Raw genomic sequence first — 6,391 nt, 5'->3', positions numbered from 1 at the left:
ATAATAATAATAATAATAATAATAATTATTATTATTATTATTATTTTGGATAGGGAGTTTCGCTCTTGTTGCCCAGGTTGGAGAGTAATGGTGCAGTCTCGGCTCACCAAAACCTCTGTCTCCCAGGTTCAAGTAATTCTCCTTCCTTGGCCTCCCGAGTAGCTGGGATTATAGGCAAGCGCCACTACTCCCGGCTAACTTGGTATATTTATTAAAGACAGGGTTTCTCCATGTTGGTCAGGCTGGTCTCAAATGCCCAACATCAGGAACGTCAGGTGATTCACCCGCATCAGCCTCCATAAGTGTTAGGATTACAGTCGTCAGTCACTGTGTCTGGCCTCTTTTTTTTTAGATGGAGTCTCACTCTGTTGCCCAGGCTGGAGTGCAGTGGTGCTAGCTCACTGCAACCTTCACCTCCCAGGTTCAAGCAATTCTCCTGCCTCAGCCTCCTAAGTAGCTGGGATTACAGGTGCAAACCACCATGCCTGGCTACTTTTTTGTATTTTTAGTAGAGATATATTTTCACCATACTGGCCAGGCTGTACTTGAACTCCTGACCTCCTGATCCACCTGCCTCTGCCTCCCAAAGTGCTGGGATTACAGGTGTGAGCCACCATGCCCGGCATGTTTATTTATTTTTTTAACTCATCAAAGAACAATCAGACCCACTCATCAGGGTGGCAATTCCCTAGGCAACAAGGGAGGGAGAAACTTGGAGGTGGGGGCAGGGACAGTGGAGAAGACATAGCTGCCCCAGGCTGTGCCCAGGTGTCATGATCTTCCTCCTTGAGGCCTTGGTTTTTAGAGTAACAATGGCTACCAAGTGATGCCCAACTTAAACCGTTAGGTGAGTAGGGGGCATATGCCAATGAGAGTGTCAGCCCGCAATGAATTGGCATCACCTGGAGTGGGGAAAGGAGGGAAAGGATGGAGGTCCCCACAGTACACTGGGTCATGGCACCCTTGCAGGCAGTCCCCATAACTAATCAACCAGGGCCCCTGGGGGGACACAGCCTAAGTCCCTGCCCATTGGATCATCTGGAACTTCCATCCAGAGGCCGACTGGAAATTCTCTCAGTCAAGCTCCAAACCTAAAAGCATCACTGCCACACCCACCAGGACTAAGACAACTTTTAAAAGAATCATTTCTGTGTTTTGGTTGCATCCGTGTATTTCTGTACAACAAAATTATTTATTTTAAACGTTACGTGTTTTTTGCTTCTTACATGTACAGTCCCGTGATAGACAGACCAGGGGACTCCTCAGCCCAGAGTCCATGAGGCCAGAAGCTGGCATCCTCAGTTCTTATTTAGAATGAATTTAAACAAGCCAGCCAAATACCCTGCCATGAAAATCCTAGAAAGACAAGCGATTAAGAAAAGAAAAGAAAAACAACAACAACAACAACAACAACAAAAAAAACAATGCTGTCAGGAGCAGTAGCTCATGCCTTTAATCCCCGCACTTTGGGAGCCTGAGAGTGGGTGGATTCCTTGATTCCAGGCAATGGATACCAGCCTTGGCAACATGGTGAAATCTCATCTCTACAAAAATACAAAAATTAGGTGGCTTCATAATTTGGACTCAAATTTCATAAATAAATAGTTCGAAATTTAAAATGTAAAAATATCTTAGTGCTGTATTGTGTTATTTTTGCATCCTAACCTGAGAAGGACATAATATAGGTGTTGTCTGTCTGTCCATTTGTGACAGGGTCTCACTCTGTCTGTAGCCCAGGATGGAGTGCAGTGACATCATCACAGCTCACTGCAGCCTCAACCACCCCAGGGTTAGGTGATTCTCCCACTTCAGCCTCCTGAGTAGCTGAGACCACAGGCATGCACCTCAGGTTTTGGCTGTTTTGTCCAAGGCTGGTCTTGAGATCCTGGGCTCAAGCAATCCTGCCTCCTTGGAATCCCAAAGTGTTGGGGTGGCTGGAGAGAGTCACCGCAACCAGCCTGACTTAATACATCTGGTCTCACTACGTCCTGAACACATGCCCTTGAAGAACTCTAGTCAAGAGAGAGTCAGCAAGAGACTTTCAGCATTCTCTCCACAAACCAGTGAGGTGGATGGTGGCCAAGTGGCATGTGTTACTGTGGTTTTAGGTGGCCACATGTAGAGGATAGATTTCAAATGTTTCCAGAGAGGTGCAAGCCACAGTCATTCGGGGCATCCAAGCTTGGGATGTGGTTTCTGACAACATCTTAAGGGCCAGGAAGGGCCAGGATCTGCCACGGCCAGTGTTCCAGGGTGGGGACAATGGAACTCAAGGAAGAGGGAGTCATCCATCCACACTGAGCTCCAGCACTAGGCCCCACCATGCAGACTAAATCAGAAGGAACAATCCCTCCTCCTACATTCCACATCCCTCCACTGAACTTGGGAGCAGATCTGTTTTCCAAATACGAGGTGACTCTTGGTTTGAAGTGAATCACAAGGGGCCCAGCTTTGTTGAGTTGGCAGGATAAAGCAGTCATTCTGTGTCGTAGAATGAGATATGCATCGAATCTAGAATCTCCAGTTAAAACCAATGATGGTGGCCAGGTGAAGTGGCTCATGACTGTCATCCCAGCACTTTGGGAGGCCAAGGCTAGCAGATCACAGTCAGGATTGTGAGATCAGCCTGGTCAATATGGTGAAACCCTGTCTCCACTAAAAAAAAAAAAAAAGTTAGCAGGATAGGGTGGCATGAACCTTTAATTTCTGCTACTAGGGAGGCTGAGGCAGGAGAATCACTGGAAGCAAGGATGCGGAGACTGCAGCCAGCCAAGACCATGCCACCGTGTTGGCGACAGAAGGAGACACCATTTACCTAGAGGGATAAAGGAACAACAGGGTCCCCACCAGGATGGAAGTTCCCTAGGTAGTGAGGGAGAGTGGGAGGGGCCTCTGGAAGGGAAGGAGAGAAAGCAGTTGCCCCAGTCTTTGTGAAGTTGGCCAGGCCTTCCTCAGTGCCACCTTTCAATAACAGTGGCCACTTTCAATAACAGTGGCCTTTCAATAACAGTGGCCGCTAGGTGATGACCTATTTATTTGAAAAGAAAAAAAAAATTATTTTGAAAAATTGCAATTTAGGCTGGGCACAGTGACTCACACCTGTTATCCCAGCACTTTGAAAGACTGAGGTCAGCAGATCCCTGAAGGCCAGGAATTCAAGACCAGCCTGGGCAACATGGTGAAACCCTGTCTCTACTGAAAAAACAAAAGTTAGGCGAGTAGGGTGGCATATGCTTACCCTGAGTAGGCTAGTAATCTCAGCTACTCAGGATGCTAAGGCAGGAGAATCACTGGAACTAGGGAGGTGGAGATTGCAGCCAGCCCATAAAACACCACAGCCTGGGCTACAGAGCAAGACTCTATTTAAAATAAATTAATAAATAAATAAGTGAATGAATGTATGTAAAAAGAAAAATGCAAGGAAATGGAGGAACTCGGGAAGGCTCCACTCATTCCTAAAGACCAGAGCAGAAAAACAGGACCATCAAGTTCAGACATAGGCCATTTTGAATCTGTTGTCACCATGCTCAATTGGTGTCAAAGAAGGTTAGGTTTCTGTGCCACCCATCTGTCATCACCACTTTTGTCAAGTATAACTGCAGGGTCATGACTACACAGTGGTCTCTCAACCCACTGAATGCATTCGTATTTTTATGAGCCTGGTTGGGAGAATGAACAGAATATTTGGAAAAGTACTCACCGTGTGTTCTTAGGTCTCTCATGTCTCTTGTGAAACCAATCAAATTTATGGTCCATTTCTTTCTTTCAGCCCTAGACCATCCATAGAGTTCCTAAATAAAAGAAGAGTGAATGCATTTTATGGAACAAGGATGAAAAACAACCAAGTGAAAATTTCAGAGGCTTGTGATACACAGGGGTCACAGAATGAGGAGACTTCCAGAATCCAAACAAAGACAGACAGAAGGAGGCATGGGAGGAAACGAATTGAGAAAAGAGAGATAGCAAAAAAGATCAAGAAAAATGAATGTAAAGAAAAAGAGACAGAGATGTGAAGGGAAGAAAGATAAAGAAAATAGAAATACAGAGAAACAGAAAAAGCGAATAAGAAATGATAGAAAGAAGGGAGGAAGAAAAAGAGAGAAGTAAGAAAAAGAAAAGAAAGAAAGAAAAGGAAAGAAAGAGGAAGAAAAAAGAAAAATAAAGGAAATAAAAAGAGAGGAGTGTATCAAGGCTTACATCTGTAATCCCAACACTTAGGGAGGGAGGTTGACGTGGAAGAATTGTTTGAGCCCACCAGTTTGAGACCAGCCCTGAGAATACAGTAAGACCACTTCTCTACTTTAAAAAAATAAAATAAAATAAAATGTTAGCTGGGCGTGTAGTTTCAGCTCCTTTGAAGCCTGAGGTGGGAGCATCCATTGGGCTCAGGAGGTGGAGGTTGCGTTGGGCCTTGGTCAGGTAAATGCACTGCAGCCTGTTGTCCAGGCTGGTCTTGAATTCCCGAACTCTAGCCAACTGCCTGCCTCAGCCTCTGAAATTGCACCTGCCATATTCAATGGCCCTGGGGGTATCAGTGACAGATTTTAGAAGACAAGGTTGTTATGCCACATTGCCCAGGTTGGTCTCGACTTGAACCCGGGAATTTGAGGCTACGGTGAGCCAAGGTCATGCCACTGCACTGCAATCTGGGTGATAAAGCAAGACCCCAACTCTGAATATCTAAATAATAAAAACAATAACAATAATAACAACAATAATACAAAGAAATAATAACAAACAACAGCAATAATAATAAACTAGTGAGAGTGAAAAATATAAAAATATAAAAGGTAATTTAGAACACACTTAATTGTAGTAATTTCAAGGAGTTATTTCTTTAACCTGTCTCTCTTACTTTCTGAAACAGGATTTTTCTCTGTCACTCAGGCTGGAGGGCAACGGCGTGATCATGGCTCACTGCAGCTTTGACGTCCCAGAATCCAGGTATTCCTGCAGTCTCAGACACTTGGAAGGCTGAGATGTCAAGATCACCTGAAGGAGCCCAGGAATGTTGAGGTTGTGATGAGCCGAGACTGCATTCTCACATTCCACATTCTCAAAAAAAAAAAGAAGAAGTAAACGTAAAACAACAGCAACTTCAGTGTATAGAAAGAGTATGAAAAGTAAAAGGAAAAAGAAAAACAAAATGAAGAGCAACTGAAAATACTGTGGAAACAATTGGAGAGGAAGAAACGACGTAGTGAAAGAGCGACACCTAGTAGATGCAGGTGGTAGTGCTGCTGACCAGAGTTATCAGTTCTACCTTAGAAATCCCAAGTTGACGGTCAAGTCCAACGCTCCCTGCCGACATCTTATGGACCCAGGGCTTGCGGATGGACCCAGTTGGAACTTTATCACACCAAGCCGGCCCACCTTTGATGCCATCTAACTCCGCCGACCTGCCCGCAGTTTCCCCACTGTCCGCTGGTTGGCCAGGAGAGCGGAGAGAGGAGGAAAGCACAAGAGTGACCAGTTCATATCCCATCCCCGCGCGCCTGGGCTAGAAAGAGAGGCCGTGACCCCAACGGCCACCACTGGGCACGCGTGAACACTACTGGGACAGGAACCGCAGGGGTACACCCTCCGACAACCACTCCTCAGTCATTCTCACCAGGCTCGATGAATCCAATCTCAGCCCCTGGAGGAGTTCCCAGCGGGGTGTGGGAAGGAGGTGGAATCGGAGAGGTGGAAGGACGAGCAGGGGCGCCACTCCTACCTCAGCAACCCCTGGTGCTGCACCTTGGAAAGCCCGAGGGTGGGGACCCGCACCTCCCGAATTCACAGCAGGCGCCGATGGGCTCTCGTGAGAGACACCCACTGCGTGCTCCAGGGCTCTGGGGTGGGTGGGCATGAGCGGGCCAGGGAACGAGGTTCTCGGGAACAGGAGAAAGGAAGGAAGGTATATGTCAAGGGCTGAATTACACAGGACACGCCACATCACCAGTTCCCCGCACACGGGTGCAGTGAACCTTGTGTGGAGGTCTGACTTTCAATAGACAGCAGCGAGGGAGCTGCTCTGCTCCATAGAAAACCCTGACCCAGAAGCAAGACATCTACGAATAGTTTAGCATCAGGTTCCCTACAAACACGTTATGTGATGGGTCAGGGGGTGACCGCCTTTCTAGCAGCAGCCCGTTTCCCAGGATGAAGGGCTGTCTGCACCAGATCCCAGTTCCCGGAGCATGGCAGGACTTGCCCAGCGCGGGACGGAGCGGCACCCCGGAAGGGACTGCAGAAGACCGCCTACCCTAGGCCAGCAAAGGTTCCGAGGCGCTGCCGTGTCGGTCCTCCTGGGTGAGATTCTGACTTACAGTCGTTCAGTCGTAATCCCGCATATGGTAGCTTTACCCCATTGGCTCCTCAGACAAGGACGTACACCAAATGTCCGAAC

General features: G+C 47.2%; 1 long non-coding RNA gene across 1 annotated transcript; it reads right to left on the bottom strand.

The window, feature by feature from the left end:
- Window positions 1-1,149: 1,149 nt before the first annotated feature.
- Window positions 1,150-5,422, bottom strand: LOC129053466 (uncharacterized). The gene is made up of 3 exons (XR_008518292.1): window positions 5,264-5,422; window positions 2,698-2,815; window positions 1,150-1,356 (listed from the first exon to the last, which is right to left on the bottom strand). It is a non-coding gene; the product is annotated as an uncharacterized LOC129053466 (long non-coding RNA).
- Window positions 5,423-6,391: the final 969 nt, after the last annotated feature.

Source organism: Pongo abelii, chromosome Y, assembly GCF_028885655.2.
Source record: "Pongo abelii isolate AG06213 chromosome Y, NHGRI_mPonAbe1-v2.0_pri, whole genome shotgun sequence".
Lineage (NCBI taxonomy): Eukaryota > Metazoa > Chordata > Mammalia > Primates > Hominidae > Pongo > Pongo abelii.
This window is presented reverse-complemented; position numbering and strand designations above follow the sequence as displayed.